Below are 17,183 nucleotides of genomic sequence, written 5' to 3' on the forward strand. Positions count from 1 at the left end.
CTACGTAAAGCTACTGGGAAACCCATTTTGAGCAAATTGGAAGGTGATTATTTTGTGAAGTTTGGGAAATCTAAGGCTATATTGTCTGACACTGGGTCACAGTTTGCATGTAAGAAGTGGAAAGAAGGTCTTACTAATCAGGGAATTACAGTAATTTACACTTCAACATATCACCCACAGGGAAACCCCATAGAACGTTATATGAGGGAGATTGGCAGATTCTACCATACCTATTGTAGCAGTAACCACAGTTCTTGGGGAGATATAGTAGGAAATATTGAAGAGGTTATGAATACTATTGTTCATGATGTAACACGGTTTACTCCTCAGGAGATTATGAAAGGTGAGAGACAGAAAAGTTTGGAGAAGGGAAAATTATCTTTCTCTACTAAGGAGAAATTGAGTTGGTACAAAAAGAAGAAAAGAGTAAGAGAGCTGGTGAGAAGAAACTGTTGGAAAGAAAGAAAAGGCATGATGACAAAGTAAAAGGTGTTGAATTAAAAAAGGGGATTTTGCTTTAGTTAAGACATATAAGAAGTCTAAAGAAATAAATAGTGAGAATTCTAAATTCTTTGATGTGTACAAAGGTCCATTTGAGGTGGCTGGTATACCCCACCCAAATGCATTTTATCTGGTTTATCCAAAATCTAAAAAGTTTGCTCTTAAAAATATAGTAGATTTAAAGCATTATAGTGTAAGGAATCTGAAACCTTAATTGGGTATTTGGTTGGTAAATAATTTTATGAGAAGCAAAATATGACATATAACTACTGAACAGGGTCAAATGTTAATGTGATGGTAAGACAATAAACTTTATGTATACATATGTTAGCCCTTGAAATTTTAAATAGTGACCATATTGTGACAAATTAATCAATTCGCTTCGGACGCAGGTTCGAATCCTGCCTCGGGCATGGATGTGTGTGATGTCCTTAGGTTAGTTCGGTAAAAGTAGTTCTAAGTTCTAGGGGACTGCTGACCTCAGAAGTTAAGTCCCATAGTGCTCAGAGCCATTTGAACCATTAATCAATTTATGTCAAAGAACACAGACAATATGATGTGGTAATCTGCAATTTTGCAAATTATATTGAATGATATGACACACAGTTAGGGAATACTCACACCAAACGATGAGACATATATATATATATATATATATATATATATATATATATATATATATGGAATTCATATTTGACAGGCAATATATACCATACTTATTTTGTATCTGTGGCAGTGTGGGTAAATAAAAAATGAGAGAGAGAGCAAGCTTTAAAAAAACAATAACATAATGGCAAGACTTTATATGGGGAAATATGAACGCGTATGTGTATATATTGAGGTTCATAGTGTATAACTGTAGGTATATACAGGGTGAGTCACCTAACATTACCGCTAGATGTATTTCGTAAACCACATCAAATACTGACGAATCGATTCCACAGACCGAACGTGAGGAGAGGGGCTAGTGTAATTGTTTAACACAAACCATACAAAAATGCACGGAAGTATGTTTTTTTAACACAAACCTACGTTTTTTTAAATGGAAACCCGTTAGTTTTGTTAGTGCATCTGAACATATAAACAAATATGTAATCAGTGCCGTTTGTTGCATTGTAAAATGTTAATTACATCCGGAGATATTGTAACCTGAAGTTGACGCTTGAGTACCACTCCTCCGCTGTTCGATCGTGTGTATCGGAGAGCATCGAATTACGTAGGGATCCAAAGGGAACGGTGATGGACCTTAGGTACAGAAGAGACTGGAACAGCACATTACGTCCACATGCTAACACCTTTTTATTGGTCTATTTCACTGACGCACATGTACATTACCATGAGAGGTGAGGTACACGTACACACGTGGTTTCCGTTTTCAATTACGGAGTGGAATAGAGTGTGTCCCGACATGTCAGGCCAATAGATGTTCAATGTGGTGGCCATCATTTGCTGCACACAATTGCAATCTCTGGCGTAATGAAAGTCGTACACGCCGCAGTACATCTGGTGTAATGTCGCCGCAGGCTGCCACAATACGTTGTTTCATATCCTCTGGGGTTGTAGGCACACCTCGGTACACATTCTCCTTTAACGTACCCCACAGAAAGAAGTCCAGAGGTGTAAGATAGGGAGCACGGGCTGGGAAATTTATGCGTCCTCCACGTCCTATGAAACGCCCGTCGAACATCCTGTCAAGGGTCAGCCTAGTGTTAATTGCGGAATGTGCAGGTGCACCATCATGCTGATACCACATACGTCGACGCGTTTCCAGTGGGACATTTTCGAGCAACGTTGGCAGATCATTCCGTAGAAAGGCGATGTATGTTGCAGCTGTTTGGGCCCCTGGAATGAAGTGAGGACCAATGAGGTGGTCGCCAATGATTCCGCACCATACATTTACAGTCCACGGTTGCTGTCGCTCTACCTGTCTGAGCCAGCAAGGATTGTCCACGGACCAGTAATGCATGTTCCGTAGATTCACTGCCCCGTGGTTTGTGAAACCCGCTTCATCGGTAAACAGGTAGAACTGCAACGCATTTTCTGTTAATGCCCATTGACAGAATTGCACTCGATGATTAAAGTCATCACCATGTAATTGCTGATGTATCGACACATGAAACGGGTGAAAGCAGTGACGATGCAGTATGCGCATGACACTACTTTGACTCAGTCCACCGGCTCTCGCAATGCCCCGTGTATTCATGTGTGGGTTTATGGCAACAGCAGCTAACACACCAACTGCACCCGCTTCTCCCGTGACGGGCCTGTTACGGACCTGTTTGCGTGCTACGACCATACCTGTTGCATACAGTTGGCGGTAGATGTTTTGCAATGTGCGGCATGTTGGATGCTCTCTGTCCGGGTACCGTTCTGCATACACCCTGCAGGCTTCAGCTGCATTTTGTCGACACTCGCCATAGATGAGTATCATCTCCGCCTTTTCAGAGTTCGAATACACCATGGTCACAGTTCCTACAACACTACACTATCACAGACGTCTGGTAACACGGTGTACTACAGTTGGTCTGCGTGCGGAGACAAATGCAGAATAACAATAGCAGCAAGCGCTACATGCGGACACTGCGACAGCTAGACCAAACCACAACAGTGCATCTTCAACTTTTGTGGTCCTGTCCTCCTCAGTTGCGCGTAATACTACGGTATATTGATAATTTTCACTTATGGACCGATACAAAGAACATATCAGATGTTGGAAGTATTAAACAAACCATTCCACATTTGCAGAGCATTTAAAACACTACAACCATCATCCTACAAACATGGAACAAGATATGAAAATAATGAGAATAAGCAACCATGACAAACATCTTATACAAATGCAAGAAAACTTCCACATCCAGAAAGCAATAGCAAAAAATAAACATGTGATAAAATTGTGAACAGTAAAACCTGAAAAGTATATCGAGTGTTTGCGGTGGCGATTTTACAAACTGTGTGAACTTGTGACAGTTAGCCATGAATCAGACACCATTGTCGTGTGGAGACACTAACTGTGAAAGTGGAACAAAGCAAAATGTTAAGTAAAAGAACAGTGCTGTGATTTGATCAAGAAACATTTATTATATCGTCCAAACTGTCTTAAAGACGACGACGTAAATTGAACTGATGTTTAACGGACTGTTATAGTGATGAACACATGTGACTTTTTCCTGTGACAACACGGTGAAATTACTCTGCGAAGTATTGGCATAAACCGGATATATATCGTAAATACTAAAGACATTGCATAATTCAAGCCTACCTGCACCACGTGATTCATAAACTTTTAATACTTAAACGTCGCGCGCGTAACGACAACGTACATATTGGAACTATTATTATCGCGCCAGTGCTGCCAGCTGATTCGACTACAACGGAGACGTGGACCACCGCCGTAACTGGAATACTAATGAAACAGGAGGATCCATCATTATCTTCACGCCACGAACCATGATTCACTTCACACATCGTCCGCGTGGACCACCGCTGACGTCATCGCACTGCCTGCAGCAACAGTTAAGACATTAAAAGAAAATTATTACGCTCTCTCTCATTTCAAAATTAAAGACAATTGCAGTTAAATTAACTATTTTAAAAATACTGTCACAATATCTCAATTTTGTTTAGTTCAAATAAATATTCTTTCCATTATTTCGTCTTGTTGACAGTGTTGAAAACCCGCCAAATTAATGTTCAATTAATTATTTTCTTTCAAAATTCTTCTCAGACATTTTGCTGCTCATTATAATTTGATTTTAATGTTTGTAACTTCTTTTGGAGGGAGTACATATTTTATTTTTTGTGTAGTAAAAGTTAGCCACCATAAAATTACGTATATTACCAGCTGATGCTGTCCTCCATTACTGCTTGGAAACTGCACGTATTTTCTCATTGGCTGTCAGCTTCAAAACAAAATTACGTATTTCGTGGGCATCTAGCAGATGCGCGATGTCTACGTAGGCCCCTACAATAATTTGCTTTTACTTTTGCAGATTTACTGGAACTATATTGACTTTAATTGTTCATTTGGCCCCGTTAATGTGATTTATCGCATCTGCATAATAATTGCACCGAATTACCAATTTTTTTATAACATAAACATTGGCATACCATATTGAGATTAAAATTGACGTGTTATTGGCCTCACATGTGTTTCTACACGTTCTGACAAAGACTATGCCAATTCAAACTTGTTAAGGCTTTCGTGACCACTTGTTGAGAAACTGCCAATTGGCATCTGTCTCGGGTTCTTCGACCGACGTTCATCTAATGATTTTTCTGACGTTTCGCCAGCACGAGTGGCTGGCATTGTCAAAGCTTCACCCTCCATTGCCGGTGGTGAACTGGAGCCGAGCTCGCGGCCGCAGACTGTATGTACCTGGCGCGCCAACGTCCGAGGGCTTCTCCGCGGTCATTTCCGGTGCGGTTCTCCTCTTGCTACCTGCGACGGTCGTTATCTGCAGTACGGGAAGCCTGGATCCGTTTACCTTGAGGCTTTCCTCTTTCTTGTTGAAGCTGTTCGCGTGTTTTTGAATTTCTACAGCTTCTCTGAACAAGCGCGTGTGATGGTGCTTCTCTACAGCCAGAACTTCCGTGTCGGCGAATTTTATTACGTGGTCGGTCTCATTCAGTGCGTGCTCTGCCACGGCCGATTTCTCCACCTGCCCCAACCTGCAATGTCGCTTATGCTCTTTGATCCTGGTGTTAATGGATCGTCCAGTGATTCCGACATAAACTTTTCCGCATGTGCATGGTATACGGTATATTCCCGACATTACAAGTGGGTCTCTTTTCTCCTTCGCCGATCTAAGACACTCTTTGATCTTCCTTGTCGGTTTGGAAATCGTCTTTACGCCATGTTTGCGCAATATACGGCCGATTCTGTCCGTCACTCTGGGAATGTATGGCAGAAAGGCCGTATCCGACATTTTAGAGAAGCTGTAGAAATACAAAAACACGGGAACAGTTTGAACAAGAAAGAGGAAAGCCTTAAGGTAAACGGATCCTGGCTTCCCGTACTGCAGCGAACGACCGTCGCAGGTAGCAAGAGGAGAACCGCACCGGAAATGACCGCGGAGAAGCCCTCGGACGTTGGCGCGCCAGGTACATATAGTCTGCGGCCGCGAGCTCGGCTCCAGTTCACCACCAGCAATGGAGGGTGAAGCTTTGACAATGCCAGCCACTAGTGCTGGCGAAACGTCAGAAAAATCATTAGATGAACTTCGGCCGAAGAACCCGAGACAGATGCCAATAGGCAGTTTCTCACTATGCCAATTTTTTTTTCTCTCGTCCTTGACTAACAGGGGTAAACAGATTCCTTGTATAGGTCATGTTTTAGTATATAACAGGTTTTTTTTTAGAAGTAGAGATCCAGTTTCTTTACAGGCTGTAACCTTTACCGACCCCCGACGGTACTACGAACTGCAGCATCGCCATACACTGCACAGAAACGTTTATGGATGTTCACCACGGTTTCTTTTGCTGCAGACAAGAATTCAATAACAGCCCGTTTCTTGTAACGTGAGCCGCCTGCAGAGGCCTTTTGACGCCGTACTACGGCTCTGACATCTGCCAGAGCAGTTAGAACCTTCTCCGGCCACAGAACAAACATCAAATGTGAAACACCAACAAGGACGTTTGTCTATGTATACTAGTGGCTTAAAAAAAATAAAAATAAAAATAAAAAGTCTCGTAGAAATTACGTCAACGCACAATTTGAGGTGAGCTCAAACGTCTTAGATACGCTCAGTAGAAATTGCTATATTTCGTGCCTTCTTTTACTGTTGCCGCTCCTAGGGACCTATTGTCCGGTTCGAAGCGCGGTTACTGAAATGCATTCGAGCAGCCGTGGTGTGAAGCCCTGCATGTGGGCTGTGAGTGTGTTGTTGCAGCTATTTTGTATCACATTTCAACACGGGCGTCTTTGAAATGCATTTCAACGAATTGTTCTAGTTCTGTGTCATATTTTACCACAACAGTTGACGGGCACAAGGGCTACGTAAGTTGTCAGTACTGCATAAGATTCTGCCCCTCCACCGCCGTACCGCCCGGGGATTAATATGGTCTCTGCGCTCTCCCAGCGAACTTATTCCGTAAAAGAACTCGCGAATACAGTCCGTACAGCACTTAGTGGCCCTTGCTACCCTGCTGCCATGTCGGAGTTGTCGAAGTTTCGATAAGTATTGTGTCACTTCTCACCGCTGCAAGCCTTCGCGTATATTAAATTAATGTTCGTTACTATAGATAAGTGCCACATCTGAAGGTGAGCGACTTAACAATGTGCTTTCACTGCGTTTCTGTCATAACAGATGATCATATCGTAACAACAGTCATGCTGGAAATTCTCGTAGTATCATTTAAAGCGATTAAATTGGAGACATTCCAGAGGCCTCGACACCCCGAGCAAGCCTTTGCAACGCCCTTGCGAGTCGCGACTCACAGATTGTAAAACACTGCGATAAAAAACAAATAGGTTGTCATATTTTACTGATCCCACCGAAAAATAAGATTTTTACCAGTGGGGAAAATACATGCACATATACTGATACGTCTTTTTTGGTCGTGTCTTCAAAGGATCCTCGTCGTCACTTAACCTATCCATAGGTAAATAGGTGTTCGAATAGAATATAAACTGCACACACAACAGAGGTCGAGCTGCCCGTGTACATGCTACCGACGCAGAAGCCTAAAGTTTCGTCTCGGAAGCTTCAAACTTGCCAACGTGAAAAAGAGAGAATTCAAATTTGATAAAATGGAAATGTCGATTGTTGATTTGGGAACGACAATCTGAGTGATTTGGAGATTTTAACATAAATAAAAAAATAAACTTTATAAAAGTTGAGGAAAACATTATCATTCACGCAAAATAAGGGAAATGGGTGGAATGCGGTGAAACCTTTAGGATACGGGAAACCTATAGAAAATACGGGAGGCAGGAGAAACTAGGGGTGAAATATGGGAGATCCAGTAAAGTTCGCGAGATCTGGAGTCCTATAAATAACACTTGCACACAAAATAACAATACTTATTACAGGTGACGACCTTAACTGTGTTGACAGGAATGAGGACATAGCTCAACGTGTAGTGGTGGTGACAAATGGAAGAGCACAGCGTCCAGTCATTCTTTCACCCCGCAGCCTGTGCGAATGGAGCACAACTCACGCTCGACGCACGCGAGCGAGTAACAGCTGCGCGTTCCCGCGGCCGTAGAAATCGTTGTGCACATACGGCGACATCACAGTGATAATTGCGCAACAATATTGGACTGGAAGCCAACCAGTATGCACGTAGGCAGAAGAAAAGAGGCAGTGTTTCTTTTTTCGTTTATGAATGCAATAAGAAACGGAACAGAAGGTTTTGAACTCACCCGATGGTTAGTTCACTGCTTCCTAAGGGAGCGTTCGTCTCACTATTAAGGGATGACGATAGTAAGTATTTTCGATTGAATGTATGCTAGTTTGATGCATTAACAGTAAAAACACAGCTGTAACGTCAACTGTTCATTTTTTACAGGTATCTGGGTAGGAGATGCACTCTATGTGATCTGAATATTCAATGCATAGTCTGTCACACAACGCTGTGTCAAACAGTAAAGAAGGTTTTGAAGCTTTGAGGGTCTTGCAAAGAGAGATTATTCAGAAATTCACAGATGAAAGAAGACTGAAAAATGCCAGGGTATTTAAGAAGCATGCTACTTGATCTGGGCAATGGAATCAGACCAGCGCAAGTAAGAAGACATCTTTTCGCTGATTACTGTATAGACCATTGTGACAAAGTACAATGGCAAGGAAAATGTATCGAAGTCTGATCGGTAACAGTCATGGTGAGCAATGGATCAGTTTATTCCCGTGATGTGTGCGGCTCCGTCGTTTCACACGCACTGCTGAAGCGCGCGAGAAAAGTACGCTGGGAAACCGCGATATTAATCGCTCGTTTGCGTGGAGAGTAAAACCGTCCTCACACGGGGCGAGGTAGCTAGCGTTGACGAGGACGCGGATGGAACATCCGGACTCATGAGAGACAGCGCCGACGACACACGGGACGAGCTGGCTTACGAGATTTGCGCTCTCAGCACTCTCCAGCGACCGTTGTCGGCTCTATTTTGCTCGCGAACCACACAGTTGCTTCACGAAAACGGATCCGCGTAAGATAGCTGCGGCAGTCACGTTAGCGACTGTCGAGCAAGAGCGGAGAAAATCGCGAAGAAGATTTTGGCCTCGTCCATGGCTTGAACAGCAAATTAGTGGTAGAGGAATGCTACGTACCGCTGTCCAACGATCTCAGGTACGTACTAGTAGACGTTATTCGTTAACTCAATTGAAATTTCATCCCATTTTCGGTTTTAAATTGAATATAGTTGCTGTGTACTCTCTATGTCAGTTTGCGCATGCATGAGATCCGTATACTCGAAATTGCATTGCCTTTGTAAACGTTTGATTCTAATGGAACAGGAGATGTTTTCGAAGTCATCATTGGAAAAGTCATTTGCCAGCAAGACACAAACTGACACATTTCACATAGCCAGAGATAGGTATATGTATTTTACAGAAAGTTTCATAATAGCAGAAACTTCGGGCAAATTTTTCAGAATGTAATTTTCACTCTGCAGTGGAGTGTGCGCTGATATGAAACTTGCTGGCAGATTAAAGCTGCGTGCCGGACCGATACTCGAACTCAGGACCTTTGCCTTTCGCGGGCAAGTGCTCTTCCAACTGAGTTACCCAAGCACGACTCTCGCCCTGTCCTCACAGCCTCACTTCTGCCACTATCTCGTCTCCTATCTTCCAAACTTTACAGAAGCTCTACTGCGAACCTTGTAGAACTAGCAAGGTTCGTAGGAGAGCTTCTGTAAAGTTTGGAAGGTAGGAGACGAAGTATTGGCGGAAGTAAAGCTGTGAGGAAGGGGCGTGAGTCGTGCTTGGGTAGCTCAGTTGGTAGAGCACTTGCCTGCGAAAGGCAAAGGTCCCGAGTTCGAGTCTCGGTTCGGCACACAGTTTTAATCTGCTAGGAAGTTTCATGTAATTTTTGTTTACTTTCTGGCATAGACTGGCAGTCACATTAAGATTTCTGGCCACTGGGGACATTCCAGTCGTTGGTTTTTGCAACAGCAACTGCAGCAAATACATTATTCGTAACAAATAACGTCGACTTTGAGGTAACGCTTCTATTAAATGAATAAGAAAAATCCAGAATCTTTCAGAAAACAAAATATGAAAAAACCTTACTATGAGGTGGGCACGCTAGCGCGAGAGCTCACGACGCCACCAAGTGCGCTATAACGTCACATATGAACTGGCTCTCGGCATCTGGCATAAAATGTCATTATCTGATATTTAACATGCAAATTATACCAATAAATGGCGATTTTTAGAGGTCGTCATTGTGCCATAGCACTCAAACGGTATGCATTGGTTGCAGACAACTCATAACACTAAAAACATTATCAAATACAGAAAGCCTTCACATATACATGTAGTTTCCTGTCATTTTATTATAACAAATGCTAGATAAAACTACGCATTTTGAGGGATCCTTAAGTTTCTGATTCTTTGAAACAACTAATAATCGTGTCACATATTCTATGAGAAACAAAACCAAATAAATGCTATTTAACTTGTGACGTAAAACGATGTCGCATCTCATTGACCACGTTCCTCTCTACGGGGCAGAAAGCTGACGAGCCAGATTCTTTATTTCGCTCTCCGCAGTGTAGTGGAACGTGGAATTCCACGCAGTGACGTCACCAGCTCTTCGACTACATGCCTCTTGATGCCCCGTGAGAGGACGGCATTAGTGAGCGCCGCGTAGTCAGACGCACCGAGCATATGGACACGGTAGCGAACTAAAAGATATCAATGCTTTACTCATGAGTAGTGCTGCAAGAAATCGTACTCGCAGGAGTACCGAAGAAACAGCTCCGATATCCTAAAATATCCGTATACTTTTTTTGACAAAACGATTAGAGTAGATACAAACTCATCTTTGTTCTCAAATCTACCTGTAATAGGGACCAATAGATCTTTTCACAAGTTTGAATATAGTAACAGAACTGTTAAATGAAGTAATTATTTGTTAAATGCTACAATTTGTAAAAAATACTGTTTAGATCGATATTCTAGGGGTTATAAACACGACCCTCCTCACACACACATTTTTCGACTGATGATGCAGTTTTTTGTTTTGGAAAGTACTATAAAATGATCCAATTTATGGTAGAAAGGCTTGACTCACGCCCAGAAAACAGCCCATAATTCCCAAATCTATAAGAGGACTACGATTTAACCAGTGTCACCCAAAAACGCGTGTGCCACACACACTGCTCACATCTCTCTTTCCCCCCTCTCCATCTCTCCATCTGCACCTCACCCCTATGTCCATCTCCTTTCCCCCACTCTCTGTCCTTCTCGTACTCCCCATCTCTCTGTACATCTTCTCCTCCCCGTCCATCTGCTCCTCTCCACTCTACCTGTCGGTCTCTTCCCCTCCGCTCTCTATGTCCATCCTCTTTCCTGCGCTCTCTATGCCCACCTCCTCTCCATCATTATGTCCATCTCCTCCGCTCCTCTCCCCTCTCACTGTCCATCCCTCTTTCTCTGTCCATATCCTCCACTTCTCTATCAATCTACTCCTCTCTCTCTCTCTCTCTCTCTCTCCATTTCCTTCTCCCCAGTCCCTCTGTCCATCTGTCCATTTCCTGCGCTCTCCTGCCCTATCTTTGGCCATCTCCACACCCACTCTTTGTTCATCTCCTCCACCTCTCTCTCTGTGTCAGTCTTCTCCTTCCCCAGTGTACGTCTCTGTATCTCCTCCAGACGCCATGCTTCCCCATTTCTGGCCTTCTCCTCCCCCCTCTCTCTTTGTCCACTTCCTCCTCATCTCTCTCTCCGTCTGCCTCTTCAGCCCCCCCTCTCTCTCCATATCCTATGGCACCCCACTATCACCACCACCTTCACCCCAGTGGAAAGTGGTTCTTATCCTCACAGTATATCTCCCCACACAATGAGTGGTACGTGTACCACGTTTGGTTGGAATCAATCCAGCAGTTTAGGAGGAGATTTGGAGCAAACCACATCCATTTTTATAATAGTGGGTGTTTCAAAATGACAGTAAAACTTTCATCATGTATATTGGGAAAAAGAAGGAACAGGTAGAAAGGTGCAGTTTGTCGCATATTGTTGACATACACCTTAAGCTGTAGTAGTCATTTAACAGATTTCAGTGTGCACGACATCTGTAACATTGGGTGCAGTGCATCCTTCCATAGCTGTTATTAGTGGCAACCACTGACGAATTAATGGAGTAGCCTGTGATGTAGCCCAGAGATTAGGTAGAAGCTATCAAAGATAATAATTAAATGAAAAAATTGGTAGATGCGGTATAGCTGTTGGTTTAAAGATGTATAATGCTGTGGTTGTGTAGCAAAGAATTTACATTTTTACAGCAGAGTATAAAACCAAACAGTTTACATAACAGAAAGTTAGCAAACAGAAGACTGATTAGGATACATGTTAATATCAAACTGAGCCATAAAGATTATTCCAGTTTAAGCATTCATTTAATGACAACAGGAACTGATTAAACTACTTGTGAATGTTGCTCAGTTCTGCTGTTAACAATTTTTGTTCTTATGTATTTTCTGTTTAATTTAACAGTCTCAGTCCATACAACATAGTCCATAATGTTTGTAATCGACATGTGTGTCTCCTGGTAGAACTTGATTTTTAAACCCTAGTAGCATGAGGGCAGATTCACTGGATAAGGAAACGGTCACATCGCTACTAACAACAGCTGTAAAGTGTTGTGACACACACTGCGCAAAGTTGAATGTAAGATACATGAACATCCGACTTTTCCTACGAAACCAACGCCGGTTCGTCAGAATGGGCCGATATGACCCCTCACTTTTGTACCATATTTTTATGTTCCCACAGACTTCCAGTTGGTTTCTAAGTTTAAACTACTTAATACCTTGTGAATATTGATGTCTGCCTGTATTGGAAGATCCATAGGACGGTAATCAGCTTTACACGTGCCAAGTCTACCACTCACAGCAATGGAAAAGTAGTGGTATGTACAAAGCCAATCACAACATGCTTGGCACTCAGTCACCTTGCGTATTGCGACCACATTACATATTTTCCTGCAACGTAACTACATCTTTGCTGTGCAGAAGGACTATTCGAAAGGTCTTTGTAAAAATTCAGTATCTGAGACTTCCTCCGTCACGTTATCGACATATCATACAAGGCAAGTTTTCACTACCGGTATTTCTGTCTTTGGTGAATTCTGTTTATATGGTTATTATGTTATGGTTAATGACATAATTCTTGGCCAAAAGTTTCGTCTTTCAGTGCTGGAGGCATTATCAGAGCCTGTAAAGACTCAGATATCACTATAGGCTCAAACACGCTCAGGTAACTGACACGTGTCCACGCAACTTTCGGTTCGTGACGTCATGAAACCTCTGCATCAGTTGGCGGAGTCGCATCGGCGTATGCTACGGAGCTATTAGTGGAGAGGAATTGTCGCTGTTTGATTTCTTTAGCACCAAGGTTCACAACATGTGTAAATCCAGTCCTCCTTCTTTACTATTAAAACTGTTTCTGTGCTTCTGACATTCTGTGGCGCCTCTGTACATTACAGAATAGTAATAAGTGGATCTTAATTAAACCATAGCATCGGAGAAACGAATGTTGTGGATATTTAATTGCAGAGCACACGATCTGCTAGTAACGATTTACCCGTAGTTCCTAGAAGACACTTGCTCTTGTGTTCCATAGGCCTGGTGTTAATGTTTCTTTCTTGCCGTTCTTAACTACATTTGACCGCATGTGCTAAGGCTGTTTTATAGGGCATGGAAAAACATTTTGACCAAAAACATTAAACGAAGAAATCTGAGAATAGGAACTAGGGGCGCAGTGAAAATGGCGGTCACTTTGAACATTTGCTGCAACATACGTATGTTCATTAAGAGATGGGATGGCTGCGTATAAGAGCAATCATTTTTCATTTACTTTGACCTTTTCAAGACATATTGAGACATCAGACACGGATATGTGATTGTTTTCATGTCTAAAGAAGTGCTGTGTAATACAGCAGGTAAGTACAGAGATCAAAAAGTCAGTATAAATTTGAAAACTTAATAAACCACGGAATAATGTAGATAGAGAGGTAAAAATTGACACACGTGTTTGGAATGACATGGGGTTTTATTAAAACAAAAAAAAGTATTGCTAGACGCGTGAAAGATCTCTTGCTCGCGTCGTTTGGTGATGATCGTGTGCTCAGCCGCCACTTTCGTCATACATGGCCTCCCAGGTCCCCAGACCTCAGTCCGTGCGATTATTGGCTTTGGGGTTACCTGAAGTCGCAAGTGTATCGTGATCGACCGACATCTCTAGGGATGCTGAAAGACATCATCCGACGCCAATGCCTCACCATAACTCCGGACATGCTTTACAGTGCTGCTCTCAACATTATTCCTCGATTACAGCTATTGTCGAGGAATGATGGTGGACATATTGAGCATTTCCTGTAAAGAACATTATCTTTGCTTTGCCTTACTTTGTTATGCTAATTATTGCTATTCTGATCAGATGAAGCGCCATCTGTCGTACATTTTTTGAACGTTTGTATTTTTTTTTTTTTTTGGTTCTAATAAAACCCCATGTCATTCCAAGCTTGTGTGTCAATTTGTACCTCTCTATCTACATTATTCCGTGATTTGCTCAGTTTTCAAATTTATACTGACTTTTTGATCACCCGGTACATCTATCTGATGATTTAAGTTGTCTTGTTCCGGTCGTGAGGACTGGCGAGTCGAAATATTTCGTGTACATTTTCTGTGTATTCCATTTCATTTTGATTAAAGATACCCATATATCAGATTTAAATAACGCTGCTGTAGCGACGAAAATTTGCGGCTGCGACCCCCTAGTTCCTATACTCACATTCGTTTGTTTCATGCGGTCTTTCTGCCCCACACTTTTGGTAAAATTGCTATCCTCTCTCTGTATATTCCTGTTCTGGCAAGTGACGTGCGTATATCCTTTGCAGTGCTCAAATTAGAGTTAGATTGAACTGTGCTGATGCCATCTGTGATAGTTTCCACGAACGGGAGGAAAGCTTTCATTTTAGTTATTCCTTTTTTTCTCTAGAAATTCCGAATGTTGCTGACCTAGTTTAAGTTTGTACTGGTATATGAATCTTTATAGCCTCAGACGTTTTCAGCGCTGGAAGACGAAACGCTAGGCAGAGAAATATACCTTTCACAACAGCCTAATATCCACAAAACGAAAATCACTGAAGATGGAGATGCATTCGTGTAGCAATGGCCAATAGGAATAATTTCTAGAGACTGAAAAATTAAGTGTACTTTCTTATTTCAGATGAATTCATCAGGAGGGCGGAGATGAAGCGAGACTGGTTCCTGGAGCAGGACCGCTACACCTCGGACGAGAGCAAGAGGCCCCCAGACAACAACTACGCCGACGATTTGTTCGGAGTGGCGGGCTCCTTCAAGAAGCTCTCAGTAGACTGACGCCGTCACAGTTCATTTTGTAGATCCTGTCACTTGTGGACAGTAAACTGTGATACACAGGGTGAACTGAGAATCCACCAACGAAATTTCAGAATTTGTTATGTGATAATTTCTGAGTATTTTGGTATAACAGACCCATGGCCTTCGATGGTTCGTTAGAGAGTAACAACAATTCTTTTCGTGGTTTCTTATTGAGGTCTGCAGTCGAAAACTGGTTTGGTACAGAGCCAAATGCTAGTCTATCCTCTGCACAAACTCCTTCACCTCTCCATATGTACAGCACCGGACGTCCCTCTGTGGATATCTTAGTTCAACCGATCCCTTCTTTTAGTCGAATTGTGCCCTTTCATTAATTATTCGACCTACCCATCTAATGTATAGCATTCTTTTTAGCACCACATTTAAAACAGTTCTATTCTCTTATTAATTGAACATTTAATCGTCCACGTTACGCTTCAGTTCAATGCTACACTCCAGACAAATACCTTCAGAAAAAAGCCTAAAATATTTATCATTATCGTTAGCAAATTTCTATTTTTCACAAATGGTTATTTTTTCAGGTGCCAGTTCGCATTTTATGATCTTCCTAATTCGGCCATCATCATTTATTTTTCTACTCAATCAGAAAAACGCATCTACTACAGCCAGTGACTTACTTTCTAATCTACTTCCCCCTGCTTGCCAGATTCAGTTCCCTGAACTTTATGTCTCGATCCCAGTTTCTCCTTAATTTTCTTTACTGCCACAATGTCCAGACTGAATTCCGTCTGTGATAGGTGACAGCCGTCCTAAACTACTACTTTTCCTTTGTGCCTTTCAAGCCTTGCAACTCCAGTCAATTCTCTGTACAAGCTCTGGATCTCACTACTTGCATTCTTTTCCTCCCACCTTCACAGTTTCCCAAACCCAAACGGATCTTTCTCAAAGTCGAACTCTACCAATTTTTTGATACTTCTGCAAATTGTTCGTGCCAGCATTTTGTAACCATTTTATTATACAGATGGCTCTCTAATATTCACACCTCACAGCACCTACCTTCTCTGAAACAGAAACAATCACTGTCTTCTTGTTCTCTCACCCCCCCCCCCTTTCTGCTTTGTATTTGAATTGAACTGGAAATCTCTATAACTAACAACCAGAGAGCACGGCTCCCTTATACAAAAATACTTAGGAAATGTCTTTGATCATCGTCTGAAATTTTGTCAGCAGTTCGGGTTCATCCAGATAAGTAATACGCGTGCCCTTCTACAGGTACAAGGTCTACGGGACCTCCACTATCTCACTGCGTGAATCTGTATTTTTATTCATTCTAGTTGTAAAACAAACGTAAGTGTAAAAATTAAAATGTTAATTTATGTGACTTGTGATTTATGCCTTTTTGGCTACTCATCTATTTTTCCATCGTATGGATTGCATGCAATCCTTATTGCGTATTCAGCGACTGGATAGCCGTTAATGACATTTTTGGAAAAGGAGCATCACAAAGGTGGGTCGAAGGAAATGAACAGTCCACAATCCAGAAAAATTTTTGCAGTTGCTAAGAGCTTGTCTTCAAAATTCAGTGTACTCCCGTTTTTCATGATGTTCCATGAACTAACCTTTAAGCTGTGTTGCATGTTGAAATACAGTTACTTCATTTATCAAATGATTTTATGAAACCTATATTAGGAGAATAGTTTCAGATCATCTTGTTCAACATGCCAAGGGTTCTATAAGAGACAGAAGCAACCTTCAAGATTTCTAACATCCGAAACTGTGGTTTTTATCTCTTCCAAAAGTTCTCTCAAACAGGACTCCACGCCTTGATACATATTTTTGGCAATAGTTACGCCTGACAAGAGCATAGTAACAGCTGGAAAATTAGAAAAACTTTTTGCTTAGAGTTCATTTACACACAACTGCAGTTTACCTTCAGATGCAAGTATTTTATCAGTCCTTTGCTCAATTATATTACTTGGATCTCGTAATTCCATATCCGGTTTGGTTCTATTTTTGTGTAATATAAGACAAAAAAACTGTAATAGCCCATCATTATTAGTTATGAAGATCACTATGATTTTAACTGCGTTGTAAAAGAGTTTCACATTTCAGATTTCAAACATTTATAGCAATTTTCCATTGCTTAGCCATCTTACAGCAGAAT

The 17,183-nt window shown here is 41.8% G+C and overlaps 1 protein-coding gene across 2 annotated transcripts in view; it reads left to right on the top strand.

The window, feature by feature from the left end:
• LOC124797883 overlaps window positions 1-16,362 on the top strand; it is a 124,999-nt gene extending 108,637 nt beyond the window's left edge. For both annotated transcript variants that reach the window (XM_047260980.1, XM_047260981.1), the window contains one exon: window positions 14,889-16,362. The gene's annotated coding sequence lies outside the window, so the exon portion shown is untranslated. The remainder of the gene's footprint in view (window positions 1-14,888) is intronic.
• The last annotated feature ends 821 nt before the right edge of the window (window positions 16,363-17,183 follow it).

The sequence above is a fragment of the Schistocerca piceifrons genome, chromosome 5 (genome assembly GCF_021461385.2).
Source record: "Schistocerca piceifrons isolate TAMUIC-IGC-003096 chromosome 5, iqSchPice1.1, whole genome shotgun sequence".
Classification (NCBI taxonomy): Eukaryota; Metazoa; Arthropoda; class Insecta; order Orthoptera; family Acrididae; genus Schistocerca; species Schistocerca piceifrons.